This window comes from Dipodomys merriami, unplaced genomic scaffold (assembly GCF_024711535.1).
Source record: "Dipodomys merriami isolate MVZ:Mamm:240054 unplaced genomic scaffold, mDipMer1.0.p SCAF_3, whole genome shotgun sequence".
Lineage (NCBI taxonomy): Eukaryota > Metazoa > Chordata > Mammalia > Rodentia > Heteromyidae > Dipodomys > Dipodomys merriami.
The window spans coordinates 74,096,234-74,113,014 of NW_027204492.1; the positions used below are offsets into that span (position 1 = coordinate 74,096,234).

A 16,781-nucleotide genomic window follows, 5' to 3' on the forward strand; every position below is an offset into this window, starting at 1 on the left:
TCAGCAAAAAAACTGAGGTGGAGATGTGGCTCCAGTGGCAGGCCGGGCATACCAGCTGAGCAAGGGAGGCCCTGAGAGCAAACATATTACCACCTCCACCCACAAAGTACAAGTTGGGTGTTGGTGGCTCATTCTATAATCTTAGCTACTCAGGAGGCTGAGATCTGAGAATCATGGTTCAAAGCCAGCCTGGGCAGGAAAGTCTCTGAGAATATTATCTCCAGTTAAGCACCAAAAAAGCCAGACATAGCACTGTGGCTCAAGTGGTAGAGTGCTAGCCTTGGGAAAAAAAAGCCTTAGGACTGTCACAAAAAAAAAAAAAAAGCACACAAGAATTTCCTTGAATAGATATAAGAAAGAATAGTTATATCAGAAAAATCACTTTTTATAATACTTACTGAAGTAACTATGTGAGCAATGATTACCAATGTATGAAAACATTGATAGGGAAAAGGATATTTAAAGGATGCTAAATTATCCCCAACATATTATTTCCTCATCCAAAGGAAATGTAGCTTTAAAAAGGAAGGATCAGACTGACCACTGAAGCCTGTAATCCACCTTAACATTTCTGAAAGCAGAAAAACCAGACATTATTTGCTTCCTAATATGATGCAAAAAGTATACAGATGAATTATTCCCGCCAAAGAAACTAAACCTTAATCTTCTCAAGCCTTTACATTTACATTACAGAAGACAAGAGAACCAGCTAAAGGCACTACAAAGAAGCCACCTGGCTAACTCATATCTTTCTTCATTAAAAGAGGATTAAAAAGGGCTAGAGTGTAGCTCAGCAGGGGAATGCTCACCTACCTTTTACCAGGCTTTGGGTTTGATGCCCAGAATGCCAAAAATATTGGAAAATAAATTTGTGTTAGGACCAGGGCTTCACCTCAGGATCTGAGTAGTGTCTCTTAGATTTTTCACTCAAGTCTCTATCACTTATGCCACAGCTCCACTTCTAGCTTTTTTGCTGGTTAATTGGAGCTAAGGAGTCTCTTAGATTTGTCTGCTTGGGTTGGCTTTAAACCTCCAGCCTCATACTCCTAAATAGCTAGGATTACAGACATGAGCCACCAGTGCCAAGCTAATATTTTAAAGGCTTAAAGGCTTAATGCCTACCAAGTGTAGCCTGTAACCCTAAACCTTCTATGAATCTTGATTTCATAAAAAATGATTTAAAAAACACACAAAAGTTTTTGTGGTACTAAGGTTTGAACTCAGCTTGCTAGGCAGGTGCTCTACAAGAGCCATGCCTCCAAACTTACCTATTTGAAAGCTTTTGAACATGGACTTTAACAACCTGGTAATCCACAGGGGGCAGACAGCTGGGGGTGGAAAGCAGCAGTGGCTATAGGAGTGCAGGACTGATAAGAAACTAGACTTTCTGTTAAACCAAAGTAGACATTTATAAGAACATAATGGAGAGAATATGATGACTGTGATGCCATGTATATACATTTGCTATCTCCAGATGGTTATCAATTTATTGTAAAAAGAGAAAGTGCACTAAGATCAGGCACTGGTGACTCATGCTTGTAATCCTAGCTACTCTCTCTCTCTCTCATACACACACACACACCATGTTTAATGGCTCAGGTTAGTCTACAGAGAACAAAACTAATGAGGTCAATCTGAGAAAGATCCCTTCACATGTTCTTTTAAGGTTTGAGTGCAGTGAGGTCTCAAGAGGCAGGGATTGAGAGAATCACTTTGAGGGCCAGCCTTGGCAAAAAGTTAGCAAGATTCTAACTCAAATAAGCAGATAAAGCTAGGTGGCTTATACCAGTAATCCTAACTACTCAAAAGACTGAGATCTCAGGATCATGGTTCAAAGCCATCCTAGGCAGTAAAGCCCAAGAAACTCTAGCTAACTGCCCCAAAAAAGCCAAAAGTGGAGCTGTGGCTCAAGTGATGGAGCACTAGCCTTGAGCAAAAAAGCTCAGGGACAGCATCCAGGCCCTGAGTTCAAGCCCCAGGACCTGCATAAAAACAGCAAGTTAAAAACAATAAGCAGGGTGTGGTAGTGTACACCTGTTGTCCCAGATACACTGGAGGCCACGAATAGGAAGATTGTGGTCCAGGCCAACCCATGGCAAAAACCAGAGATCGTATAACTAAAGTACAAAAGATGTGGATTAGCCGGGCACCTGTGGCTCACGCCTGTAATCCTAGCTACTCAGGAGGCTGAGATCTGAGGATATTGCTTCAAAGCCACCCTAGACAGGAAAGTCTGTGAGACTCTTATCTCCAATAAACCACTAGAAAACTGGAAGTGGCACTGTTGCTTAAGTGGTAGAGTTCTCGCCTTGAGCTGAAGAGCTAAGGGATAGTGGCCAAGCCCAGAGTTCAAACCCCACGACTGACAAAAAAAAAAAAAAAAAGATGTGGAAGTATGACACAAATGGTAAGAAACCAGAGTTCAAACCCTAGTCCCACCCCCCACAAAAAAGTATGCACATATTTTACTTATAGCAGCTCCAATATTTCCAAATTCTCAACTGCACCTAAAACTGCATCACAACTGCTGATAATTATACACTTTTTTTGCAGGTTCTGGGACTTGACTTCTAGACCTGGGCACTGTCCCTGAGCTTATTTTGGTCAAGGTAAGCACTCTACCACTTCAGCCACAGCACCACTTCCAGCTTTTTTGGGTCATTTATTAGAGATAAGAGTATCATGGAGCTCCTGCCCTAGCTGGCTTCGAACTGTGATCCTCACATCTCAGCTTCCTTAGTAGCTAGGATTATAGCTGTTGGCCACCAGTGCCAGGCTGTACACTTCTTAGATTGATAAATTGTAATGAACTTAAAGTTGTTTTTTAATATAAACTACATATATTAGATGATGTCAAGGAGTTAATTTTTGTTAGGTATGATGATACTTTATCTTCTATACAATAGTGGGTATCTGAACCCAGGGCCATAGTACATGCTAGGCAAGCACTCTACACCATAGCCTTTTAGCTTTCCTTCTTTCTTTCTTTCTTTTTTTTTTTTTTTTTTTTTGGTTGTTCATGGGGCTTGAACTCTGGGCCTGGGTACTGTCCCTGAGCTCTACAGCTCAAGGCAAGCACTCTATCACTTGAGCCACAGTGCCACTTCTGGTTTTCTGGTGGTTAACTAGAGATAATTGTCTCACTGACTTTCTTGATAGGGCTGGCTTTGAACCATGATCCTCAGATCTCAGCCTCCTGAGTAGCTAGGATTACAGGCATGAGCCACCAGCAACCAGCACATTTTGATTTTGAGCCAGCCTTTCACTATCTTTAAATTGAAAGCTCTTGCACAACTAGTTAAATGAAAATTACATATATTTTTTTAAAATGAAGGTGGGCACAAGTGACTCATACCTGTAATCCTAGCTACTCAAGAGGATAAAATATGAGGATCACAGCTTGAAGCCAGCCCAGGCAGAAAAGCCTGTGAGACTTTTATCTTCAATTAACAACCAAAAAGTCAGAAATAGAGCTGTGGCTCAAGTGGGAGGAGTGCCAGTCTTGCACAAAAAAGCTAAGGGACAGTGTCTAGGTACTGAGTTAAACCCCCCAGGACCAGAACCAAGGAAAGAAAGGAAGAAAGTGAGAGGGAGAGGGAGAGAGAGAGAGAAAGAAAGAAAGAAAGAAAGAAAGAAAGAAAGAAAGAAAGAAAGAAAGAAAGAAGGAAGGAAGGAAGGAAGGAAGGAAGGAAGGAAGGAAGGAAGGAAGGAAGGAAGGAAGGAAGGAAGGAAGGAAGGGAAGAAAAGAAAGAAGGAAGGAAGGAAGGAGGGAGGGAGGGAGGGAAGGAGGGAGGGAGGGAGGGAGAGAGGGGGAAAAAGAAAAAAAGAAATGAAAAGTGGGGCTGGGACTGTGGTTTAGTGTGTCTAGCATGCATGAAGCCCTGGGTTTGATTCCTCAGTACCATATACATAGAAAACGCAGAAAGGGGCGCCTGAAGTAGTGCTGTGGCTCAAGTAGTAGAATGCTAGCCTTGAGAAAAGAAGCTCAGGGACAGTGCCCAGGCCCTGAGTTCAAGCCCCAGAACTCGCAAAAAGAAAAAGAAAAAAGAAAATTGATCTAATGATTTTTATCAAATATTATTAGCTGAGGAAAATAAAGATTGAGAACTGCTGGACTTAACAGTAGAAGTCATGGGGCTGGGAAGGTGGCTCAGTGGTAGAGCGCTTGCCTTGCATGCCTGAGGCCCTGGGTTCGATTCCTCAGCACCACCAAGCAGGAAAAAAAAGCCGGAAGTGGTGCTGTGGCTCAAGTGGTAGAGCACTAGCCTTGAGCTGAAGAGCTGAAGGACAGCACCCAGGCCCAGAGTTCAGGCCCCACAACCGGACCCAAAAAAAAAAAAAAAAAAGCTTTGAAACACCAAAATGACCCATTAGACCAAGTAAACCTTCATAGTATTCTTTTTTTTTTTTTGGTCAGTCGTGGGGATTGAACTCAGGGCGCTGTCCCTGAGGTCTTTTGCTCAAAGCTAGCACTCTATTACTTTGAGCCACAGCGCCACTTCTGGTTTTCTGGTGGTCACATGGAAATAAGAGTCTCATGACCTTTGTTGCCCAGGTAGACAGTGCTTGGCTATCATATTCAATTTTAAAGAGAGTATTTTGCTGAGATTACAAAAAACAGCATGTCTAACATTGCTTAAAAGAAAAAGGATCTTGCCAGGCACCAGTGGCTCATGCCTATAATCCTAGGGACTCAGGAGGCTGAGATCTGAGGATCATGGTTCAAAACCAACACGGGCAGGAAAGGCTGTGAAACTCTTCTCTCCAATAAACCACCAGAAAACCAGAAGTGGCGCTGTGCCTCAAATGGTAGAGCACTAGCCTTCAGTTGAAGAGCTGAGGAACAGTGTTCAGGCCTAGAATTCAAGCCCCGTGAATAACAAGAGAGAGGAGAGAGAGAGAGAGAGAGAGAGAGAGAGAGAGAGAGAGAGAGAGAGAGAGAGAGAGAGAGAGAGAGAGAGAGAGAGAGAGAGAGAGAGAGAGAGAGAGAAAGGAAAGAGGGAGGGAGGGAAGGGAAGGAAGGGAAGAAAGGAAGGGAAGGAAGGAAGGGAAGGAAGGAAGGAGAGAGGGAAAGGGAAAAGGAGGGGGAGAGGGAGAGGGAGAAAGGATCTTGAAATATTGTAGATCTAATCCTAGTCCAAAAAAGATTGGGAATGTTTGCAGATAGCTAATATAGTATAAACCTCCCCAAGGTCTAGAATTAATTCACTGCACTTCACAATGCCATTTCTGTGGAGTAAAGATTACTACATTTGGGGGAAAGCAAAGGAAGGGCGACATTGTCCAAAAAGAAATGCACTAATTACCTGACATAAAATGGTAACCCCTAGGTATATCACCTTCATAATAACAATAAAATCATATTAAAAATATTTCTCCCAAGGCTGGGAATGTGGCTTAGTGGTAGAGTGCTTGCCTAGGATGCATGAAATCCTGAATTTGATTCTTCAGTACCAAATAAACAGAAAAGGTTAGAAGTAGCACTGTGACTCAAGTGGTAGAGTGCTAGCCTTGAGCAAAAAAAGCTCAGGGACAGTGCCCAGGCCCTGAGTTCAAGTCCCAGGACTGGCAAAAAAGAAAGGTACTCGGGGCTGGGAAGGTGGCTCAGTGGTAGAACGCTTGCCTTGCATGCCTGAGGCCCTGGGTTTGATTCCTCAGCACCACATAAGCAAAAAGAGAAAAGCCAGAAGTGGCGCTGTGGCTCAAGTGGTAGAGCGCTAGCCTTGAGCTGAAGAGCTGAGGGACAGTGCCCAGGCCCAGAGTTCAGGCCCACGACCGGACCCAAAAAAAAAAAAGAAGTGAGTTCAAGAGAAGCTTGGAAAAAAGGAATTGGAAATGACAAATATGTATTTAGAATTTTTATTTAAAGGGAGGATAAAGCATGGAGTAATAATTGGAGGAGAACATAAGGTCAATAGAGTTTTGGGGAACTGGGGTTGTGTTTGCCTAGCATACATAAGGCCCAGGGTTTGTTCCCCAGAACTACAAAATAAAAATTAAAAGATTATTTTCTTAGTAATGAAAAAAAATACTTCTAGATCAAAGTCTTTGTATCATAGGGTGACAAGGGTGGGATGTTTTGCACAAATAGAAGAGTTATGACTTAACTAGGAGCATGAAGAATTCATCCATACTAACAAGACAGAAAATTCAGTGGGAACAATTCTGAGATGGGTGGCTATGTTCTCCCATAGCTTATGGAATTTCTCTTCCTATTCTCTTCTAGTGAAACTGGAAGCAGGGTCCCAGCATCAGACATAAAGAAGGTGTTGAGGGTTTGAAAAAGCAAGAAGATATGAAACATGCTTCTTGTAGAGTGGACAAGTAAATACACTGGAGAAATGTAAAATTATTGCCAAGTATTAAGAATCTGTTTAATAATCATGGATTCCAAGCAAGGGCAGTTAACTGTTTCTTCAACCACTTCTATTTATTTAAGCCAAACATGGATTTCTGAAAGTGAATTGATTCCTTATGGCTATTATTGATATAGTAATACAAGTATGTCACTACAGGGATATACACACATATATAATACATATATGTGTGTGTGTGTATAGAATATCAAAATGAGCCCCCAAGTATAATATATAATACATATATGGAATATTAAAATAAGCCCCCTTGTATAACTAATATTTACTAATAAAAGTAATATTAAGCTGGGTACCAGTGGTTCATACATATAACCCTTGCTTCTTATAAGGCAGAGATCTGAGGATCATGGTTTACAGCCAGCCCAGGCAGGAAAGTCTGTTAAGAACTTATCTCCAATTAACCAGGGGAAAAAAGCTAGAAATGGAACTGTGGTTCACAAGGTACAGTACCAGCCTTGAGTGAAAAAAAGATCAGGGACAGTGCTCAGGCCCTGAGTTCAAACCCAAGAAAGGCAATAATAACAACAATAGTAATAAATAATATTAACAACAACAATAATACTGCTATCTCATAGCTCATCTCTCTGATCTTTTCTGTACCCCTCTTCTACTTTTAAAGGACCCTAGCAACTACCTTGAAAAATCTCCCCATTTTGGGGTCAGCTGAATAGCAACCTTAATTCCATCTTGGACCTTAAATCTTGTTTTCTGTATAAAGTTACATTCACAGGTTTAAGAAAATAGTATGGTGATATCTGCTGGAAAAACAATATGCTCCCTACCAGATAAAGCAAGAAAAATGAAGTGTGGGGAGAGAGAGAGAGAGAGAGAGAGAGAGAGAGAGAGAGAGAGAGAGAGAGAGAGAGAGAGACAGAGAGAGAGAGAGAGAGAGAGAGAGAGAGAGAGAGAGAGAGAGAGAGAGAGAGAGTGTGTGTGTGTGTAAAAGCAAGAAAAATGAAGTGTGGAGAGTGGTGTGTGTGTGTGTGTGTGTGTGTGTGTGTGTGTGTGTGTGTGTGTGTGTGTGTGTGTGTGTGTGTGTGTGTGTGTGTGTGTGTGTGTGTGTGTGTGTGTGTGTGTGTGTGTGAATGTGTATTACTGGACTTTAAGCTATATAGTTGGGAAGTGAGGACCTGAGTTGGGAAGCAACAGTGAAAAGACTCAATTAATAGCCTAGAGCATCCAGTGACATGAAAGGGTGTTGTAAATGACATCCTAAAGAAAGTAAAGTGATTAGAGAGTAGAATGCTGCATATTGAGATAATGGAGTATTAAGGTGATTCCAAACAGAAAGATGGTGAATAATTTCAAAACACATGTATGAAGATGGCATAAAAAAATCTCAGGTATAGCTGTTGATCAATACATGGTTGAAGAGACCAGAAAAGAAAAAGCTATAGTGAAGTATATCTGACATACCATGGTGAAATACTCTTTGGTACAATTACTATACACTTAAAAGGAATGTCAGGAAAGTAAAACTGGCTCTCCTAGGAGGGCAGATTCCATGGGAGGAGTAAGGTTAGTTGAAAGGTGAGGGTGAAAGAAGATGAATATAGTTGAAGCAGTTTATTTGCATGTTTGAAATAGAACAATGAGGGGCTAGGAAGGTGGCTCAGTGGTAGAGTGCTTGCCTTGCATGCATGAGGCCCTGGGTTTGATTCCTCAACACCATATAAGCACAAAAAGCAGCCCGAAGTGGCGCTGTGGCTCAAGTGGTAGAGTGTTAGCCTTGAACTGAAGAGCTGAGGGACAGGGCCCATGCCCAGAGTTCAGGCCCCATGACTGACAAAAATTATAAATAAATAAAATAGAACAATTAAGCCTGTTAAAATTGGTTTAGAAGGGGGAGGAGATAAGGGTGATAGAGGTTGATATGGATACATTATATGCATATATGAAAATGTCACAATGAATTCCCCCTTTGTATAACTAATGTATATCAACCTTAATAATTGTGTTAAAAAAGTGATTCTGTTACTATTGCTTGACCACTGTTCACAGACTGTTAGTGTCATTAGATTGACAAACACCTAAATCATTATTATTATTAAGTATCTATCTCATCGGACTCTTGTAAGCATACAGATTCTGATTCAGGAGGTCTTTTTTTTTTTTTTTTTTTTGGCTAGTTCTGGGGCTTGAACTCAGGGCCTGGGCACTGTCCCTTAGCTTAATTTGCCATTCTTCCACTTGAGCCACAACACCACTTCTGGCTTTTTCTATGTATATGGGACTGAGGAATCAAACTCAGGGCTTCATGTTAGGTAAGCACTCTAACACTGAGCCACCTTCCCAGCGCACCTACATCATTACTAAAACATACCTCTAAATATTCCTAAGGACAATTACATCCTAAAGGTTCTGACCTAATGAATAGTTTAATCCAATGATAGATTCAAAATCTGAAGAGCACCAGGTTCTCATGGCTCATGCCTGTAATCCTAGCTACTCAGGCGACTGAGATCTGAGGATCACAGTTCAAAGCCAGCCCATGCAGGAAAGTCCATGAGACTCTTTATCTCCAATAAACTGCCAGAAAACTGGAAGTGGCACTGTGGCTCAAGTGGTAGAGTGCAGGCCTTGAGCTGAAGAGTTGAGGGACAGCGCTCAGGCCCCGAGTTCAAGCCCCATGAGCGACAAAAAAAAAATCTAAAGAGAATTTTGGAAGGTGACAGAACTGTGGAAGGCGAGGCCTGGCTGAAGGTGGCATGTCACTGTCACTGGACATACATCTTTAGAAGCTGTATCTTGCCCTTGCTCCTTGTCACTACTTTATTCTTTTTTTTGGGGGGGGGGGTCCGGTAGTGGGGCCTGAACTTTGGGCCTGGGCACTGTCCCTCAGCTCTTCAGCTCAAGGCTAGCGCTGTACCACTTCAGCCACAGTGCCACTTCCAGCTTTTTTCTTTTTGCTTATGTGGTGCTGAGGAATCAAACCCAGGGCCTCAGGCATGCAAGGCAAGCGCTCTACCACTGAGCCACCTTTCCAGCCCTTTATTCTTTTTTATCCTCCATGTGAATTGCCCTCTCCTCCACTATGAATGAAACCTCTGTAAAAAAAAAATTGAGCAACAAAAAATTAATCCCCCAAAAAATAAGCTCTTAAAGAAGTAACAATGCAATTGGTAAATGGGATAAAGCCAGACTTCTCAGAAGAATGGTCAATAGACACATGAAGAAATGTTCAACATCTCTGGCCATATCTGTCTTTGGGAGGAGGGTAAAGGGGCAGACATGGAGGGACAAAGGCTGAACAAATGCAGCAGTGATATTCACTAGATACTATGTTGAAAATAAACAATAGTACCTGTGAATGGGGACAGGAAGGAAAAACTGGGAGAGAGCAAGAGAAGGGGTGACAGTGTTAAAAAAGAAATGTATTCTTTATCTGACTTATATAACCATAACTCCTCTGTATGTTATCTTTACAATAACAATAAATATTTTTAAAAGAGAAAAAAATGTTGAGCAAATAAATCCTTACTCCATTAAGTCGTATGTTAGTTATGTTATCACAGAGACAAATAAGTCTAACATGACTACTAACAGCTTTTAAAGTTCCACCATTCCCACTTTGCTTATTAGTAAGCTAAAAATATATCTGAAATGCTTCCTTCCTTGGCACCTGAGGGCAACTCAAACCATTAAAGTTTCAGCCCCTGCACAAGAAATCCTTATCATAGCACTACTTACATCTTTTCCCTACACTCAAGCAGTTTTCACATCAGATCCAGAAACTTGCCTCACTTTCCCCAGAAAACCTCAATACATGTCTAAAAAACACTTTTATATCTTCTTGGTTCTATGTATGTAAGATTAGCAATCTTGACATCTGAGCTAAACTTTTTGTGGGAGGAAGTCTTGTCTGAGTCTGTTTTCTATTGTCATAACAAAACAACTGAGGCTGGGTTAATTTATATACGCAGAAGGTTTACTTAGGGCTGAGAATGTGGCTTAGTGGTAGAGTGCTTGCCTACCATGCATGAAGCCCTTGATTTGATTCCTCAGTACCACATAAACAGAAAAAGCCAGAAGTGGCACTGGGGCTCAAGTGAAAGAGTGCTAGCCTTGAGCAAAGAAAGCTAAGAGACAGTGCCCAGGCCCTGAGTTCAAGCCTCAGGACTGGAGAAAAAAGGCTTACTTAGACTCACAGTCCTAAAAGTTCAAGAGCATACTGCAGTACCTACTTGCTCAATTTCTGGTGAGGACAACATGTTGCTCTGTGCCTGACAGAAAAGTACAAAGGGGAATGAGGTACAAAGAGAGGGGACAAAAGGAGTTGTTCTGATAGTAAATACCCCTCATAAACTATGTGTTAGCCAGGTTCCGGTGGCTCACACCTGTAATCCTAGCTACTCAGGAGGCTGAGATCTGAGGATCAAAGCCAGCCTGGGCAGGAAAATCCATGAAACTCTTATCTCCAATAAACCTCCAGAAAACTGGAAGTGACGCTGTAGTTCAAGTGGTAGAGCGCTTGCCTCGAGCTGAAGAGATGAGGGACAGTGCTCAGGCCCAGAGTTCAAGCCCCACGACCAACCAAAAAAACAAAAACAAAAACAAAAACAAAACTATATGTTGTGGGGGGTTGGACGCGTGCTGTTGACAGAGTGCCAGCCAGTGAGCAAAAGTGGCTGCAGGTACTGAGTTTAAGTCCCAGTCTTGGACCAAGAAAAAAAAGTAAAAAGAAAAAAAAAACTATATGTTGAAGGCTTGATCATTAATACAATGCTAAGAGACTTTTGGGAAATGATAGGTCATGATGGTTCTGATCTAATCAATGGGCAAATCTACTGATCAAGTCATAATTTAATGGCAATACTGAGACATGATGGAAACTAGGGTATGGTCGTAGTTAAAACTTCATCCAAAGCAGGTTCATGGGTATGCACTAGAAGGTTATATCTTGTCCCCATTATTTCTTCCTTTTCTCTGCTTTCCCAGCTGCCATGAGGTAAGCCCTTTCCTCCATTATGCCATGCCACAAACTAAGAACAATGGAGCCAGCTAACTATGGCATTGAAACCTCTTCAGTTATTTTTTTCAGCAATAGAAAACAACCAAGACAGGAGCTGACTTGCTCTTATGACAGCCAATTCCTTCATGAAGGCAGAACCTCCATGACCCCAACAATCTTTTAAAGGGCCTACAACTCTTAAATATAACAGCAATTGAAACTCAACATGACTTGTGGTGTATATAAACCAAAATCAGACCATAGCAAGGTCCTTTATCTTTGCAAGGTGCCCAATTCCAAGAGCAGCTGTAGTAATTAATAATGATGAAGTACATGACAAAACCATGATAGTAAGAAGATGTAATGGAGAAGATAATAAAAAAATTGAGATCAACAAATTGACAATTTGGTACTGGAAAAAGATCGACATCAATATTGGAAAAAAAAATTTAAATCCTATTGACATGCTCTACTATACTATGTACTATATACTATGTACTATATATAGTACATACATATATATGTATATATATATATATATATGTGTGTGTGTGTGTACTGGATGTACTAGAATTTAATCTATTTAACAATTTCCCTATCAATCAGTATGTATACTGGACTAACGATATAGTTCAGTGCTACAGTAATTGCCTAGCATTTGAGAGGCCCTGGGTTCCATTCCCAGCACAGGGGAGAAAAGCTTGTAGACTGAAATAACAGCTATCACTATAAATACTACAATAGCACATACATACATGTACATGTTTATACACATAAATACCTTTGTACACTTGTATAAATATTTAGAAAAGAAAATACTATAATTTCTAGCTTCAAAGAAAACTAGGCTAAGAGTATGGCTCAAGTAGTAGAGTGAATACCTAGTAAGAGTAGAGTCCTAATTTCATACCCCAATACTGCCAAAAAATAAAGCAAAACTAAGACCAGTGTGGTGGCACATACTTGTAATCTCAGCATTTGGGTGACTGAGAAAAGGATTATAGCTCAATGCTAGTCAAAGCAAAAGTTAGCAAAATCTTACCTCAAAAGCAAGCCAGGTTTGGTGATATATGTCTGCAATACCAGATACTTGTGAGGCAAAGGTCACAGAACTTAGGTTTGAGGTCAGCCCAGGCAACGTTAGCAAAAGAACCTACCAAAAAACTGAACGTAAAGCTGGGCACCGATGGCTCATGCCTGTAATCCTAGCTACTCAGGAGGCTAAGATATGAGAGGATCACAGTTCAAAGCCAGCCTAGCAGGAAAGTCTGTGAGACTGATTTCCAATAAACCACTCAGAAAACTGAAAGTGGCACTGTGGCTCAAGTGGTAGAGTGCTTGCCTTGAGCTAAAGAGCTAAGGGACATTATCCAGGCCAGAGTTCGAGCCCCACGATTGACAAAAAAAAAAAAAAAAAAAAAAAACAAAAAAAAAAAAAACACACACACACACAAAAAATGAATATGAAAATGGCCATGACCATGACTAGAAAATGGCCTAGAAAATGACTAGAAAATGGCCATGAGTTTAAAAAGAAAAAAAAAAGGATCAGGATCATCAAATGATAATCTGAGAAAAAGCACAAATAAATGGTTACTTGTAAAGACTACTGATTGGATTAAAGACTGGTAAGGCGTTCTTGAATTATCATTCATTTATTCATGATTTCATTCACCCCAGAGACTGGGTCTCACTCCATGGCCCAGGCTGCCTCAAACAATCCTCCTGACTCAGCCTCAGTAGTAGCTTGAACCATAGCCATGTACCACCTCACTGGTTTCAATGGCTACTTTAAATGTGTATTTTCTAACAACCAGCAATCCCACTTCCAAAGTGTGTACTCAATAAAAGTGTACCAAAATTCATAAGGATTATTCATTACAACAAAAGTTAAATGACAAAAAATAAGCCAAATGAATTAATGTTGAGAATACTTACACCTCAACAAAAGAAAATATCCAGACAGCAGCAGCTCCCGCCTGCAATCCTAGCTACTCAGAAGGCAGAGATCTGAGGCCCATGGTTTGAAGACAATCCTAGCAGGAAAATCTATAAGACTCTTAACTCCAATTAACCACCAAAAAGCCAGAAGTGGATCTGGCTCAAGTGGTAGAGTGCTAGACTTTAGCACAAAATCTCAGGGACAGTTCCCACTCCATGAATTCAAGCTCCAGGAGTGGCACAAAAAGAAAGGGAAGAAGGGAGGGAGGAGATGGAGGGGAAAGGAAGAAGGGAGGGAAGAGAGAAAGAACAAGAGAAAAAGGAAAAGAGATTTTAAAGAGGGATGTTGAGTGTGGTATGGCATTGAAAACCTTTTATTTCAGCACTGAAGAAGCTGAGGCAGGAGGTGCCCTAGTTCAAGGTGCTAGCCTAGGCTACATACCAAGACACTGATTCAAATAAACAGGCAAAAAGCTATAGTGGTATATGCTCATGTATGCCTATAATCCCAACTCACTTGAAAGGCTTAGGTGGGAGGATTGATCGCTTAAGTTAAAGACCAGCCTGGGCAATGTAGTAAGACGCCAGCCTCACTCAAATTAAAGTTCTAGACTATGAAAAAGGAAAGGCATAGAAAACAGAAACAGAGTATTAACCAATTTATGGTGTTACAAGGACAGAGGAAATATTGTAATGGAGACAAGGTTTCAAAAAATTAATGTTTTGTGTAAAAGAAAGTATAGAACAGTTTGAGAGAGAAAGAGTCAGAGACAGAGACAGACAGAGACAGTGGGGTGGGGCAACAGAGTATGTGTACTGACAAAGAACAAGCCAGTGATCAACAGAAAGAGTGAGTAAGCAAAGATAACTGAGAGAATGAACATAAGTAGGTCCCTGAAATAGTGGGTCACTAGTCATAGAAGGTAGCCAGAGAGGACACAGTATTAGATAAATGGCAGGGATAGGGCAAGGACAAATACAGACAAAAAGAGGCCAATAAAAAAGTGAAGGAGGGTAGGGCACCGGTGGCTCATGCCTGTAATCCTAGCTATTCAGGAGGCTGAGATCTGAGGATCGCCATTCAAAGCCAGCCCAGGCAGGAAACTTCATGAGAAACTAATCTCCAAGTAACCATCAGAAAACAAAAAGTGGTGCTGTGGCTCAAGTGGTAGAGCACTAGCCTTGAGCTGAAGAGATGAGGGACAGCACCCAGGCCCAGAGTTCAAGCCCCACCACAAAAAAAAAAAAAAAAAGAGTGAGGAGGGTCTGGGAATGTAGCTTAGAGGTAGAGTGCTTGTTAGCATGCATGAAGCCCTGGGTTCGATTTCTCAATACTACATAAACAGAAAAAGTGCCAGAAGTGGCACTGTGGTTCAAGCAATAGAGTGCTAGCCTGAGCAAAAAAAGAAGTTCAGGGTCAGTGCCCAGGCCCTGAGTTCAAGTCCAAGGACTGGCAAAAAAAAGTGAAGAATGAGGAGAGCATATAGGAGAGTGAAAGAGTGGACAAGAGGGTGCAAAGTGAGGATGTTTGACAGGTCCTAAGATGGCTGTGGGGCTGTTTTCTGGCCTAAATGAAAGTCAAGTTGTATCAAACTCTGAAGATGAAGCCACATTGGAGAACTCCAAATTTAAACTTACAAGAACTTAAAGAGGAGCCGAGTGCTGGTGGATCATGCCTGTAATCCTAGCTACTCAGGAGGCTGAGATTGGAGGACAGCAGTTCAAAGCCAGCCTGGGCAGGAAAGTCCGTGAGACTCTCATCTCTAATAAACCACCAGAAAACCGGATGTGGCGCTGTGGCTCAAGTGATAGAGCATTAGCCTTGAGCTGAAGAGCTCAGGGACAGTGCCCAGGCCAAGTTCAAGCCCCACGACTGACAAGACAAAACAAGAAGTTAAAGAAGAAGGAACCAGTAGGAAATCACAGAAGCCTCAGATTTCCTAGCAGAGGGGTCAAAAACTGAACCAATGTAAATGCATATAAAGAGTGTCCTTCTAGAATTGCCATAAGTATGTGGAACAAATGTCAGGAATTGCATAAAAAACATTCTGAACATAAAGCATCAGCCTCCAGATTCAGTTGGAGAAAATAAAAAAGATAAGTTGAAGAATGTAAATGAATCTCAGGGAACAGTACTCAAAGAAACTCAGTGAAAGGAACTTACTCAGCATTTTGGAGCCATTGTTAGATTTGAATCTCCTGTGAAAAACAAATCAAAATGTTGAAAAGTCAGGGGGAAAAAAAAAGGATAAACTAGGCTGTGGAGGAGTGGGATGCTGAAAGACTGAGGAACTCAGCAACTAGCTAGTTACTGGAGGGCTTCGTGTAAAAATTGCCAAAGCAATTGCCTGCCACAAGTTCATAGAGGCCAAGAAGGAGGCTGAAAATTCACAAACTGCTAGAAAGAAGAAACTGGAATAGGGGTTTATAGCAAAGGCAAGAGGGGAAACCAAAAGCAACATGGGATATATGTAACCCTGCAGAGCTCAGAACTCTTTTTTTTTTTTTTTTGAGTCAGGTCATGGGGCCTGAACTCTGGGCCTGGGTGCTGTCCTTGAGCTCAAGGCTAGCACTCTACCACTTGAGTCACAGCCCCATTTCCGGCTTTTTTCTTTTTGCTTATGTGGTGCTGAGGAATTGAACCAAGGGCCTCAGGCATCCAAGGCAAGCACTCTACCACTGAGCCACCTTCCCAGCCCCGCTCAGAGCTCTTAAGGGACCTCACATGTTCAAATTATCAAGACTTTCCTGCCTAGGCTAAATATGGCACAAATTGATAGGAGTAAGAAAAAATGTATATGATTTAGGAGTTGATCACCAACTCCTTCTTCGACATTTTCAGGGTTTTTTGTTTTTTTTGGTCCGGTTGTGGGGCCTGAACTCTGGGCCTGGGCGCTGTTCCTCAGCTCTTCAGCTCAAGGCTAGCACTCTACCACTTGAGCCACAGCACCACTTCCGGCTTTTTTCTTTTTTTCTTATGTGGTGCTGAGGAATCAAACCCAGGACCTCATGCATGCAAGGCAAGCGCTCTACCACTGAGCTACCTTCCCAGCCCCATTCTTCGACATTTTCTAAGGAGTTTATTTTATTAAAGTGAACAAAGCATACACAAAGGAAAAGGAAAGGATGGGATTTTAAAAAATCTATTTGGATAAACCTACAGTATAGGATCAACTGGCTTTTCATCTGTTTGGTATAGCAAAGTCTGTGAGATCCTTGTACTTTCTTCTCCATTCTAAGCATAATTACACTTTTTTGGGACTTGTGTTTTTACGATTGTCACTATCTTTACAAATAACCTAATGTCACAAAAACAGTGACTGATTCTTTATTGGAGACAGTAGAATTGAGATTTTTATAGTGACATTTATATATCTTCAGATGAAATAATTATAAAAGGGTGACAGAACCAAGAGAGGTGGCTGCCTGCTGGCCCTGGAAGCCCACACCAGCCCTGCCTGAAAACTAGCACCCTCACTTTTCTGCTATCCAGAGGGCTGTACAGTTTCTCC

The 16,781-nt window shown here is 41.5% G+C and overlaps 1 protein-coding gene and 1 pseudogene across 2 annotated transcripts in view; one reads left to right on the forward strand and one right to left on the reverse strand.

Moving 5' to 3' along the window:
- Ercc6l (ERCC excision repair 6 like, spindle assembly checkpoint helicase) overlaps nt 1-16,781 on the reverse strand; it is a 72,452-nt gene that overhangs the window by 21,625 nt on the left and 34,046 nt on the right. The window lies entirely within an intron of this gene.
- LOC138839566 (protein FAM204A pseudogene) lies at nt 15,242-15,744 on the forward strand (annotated as a pseudogene).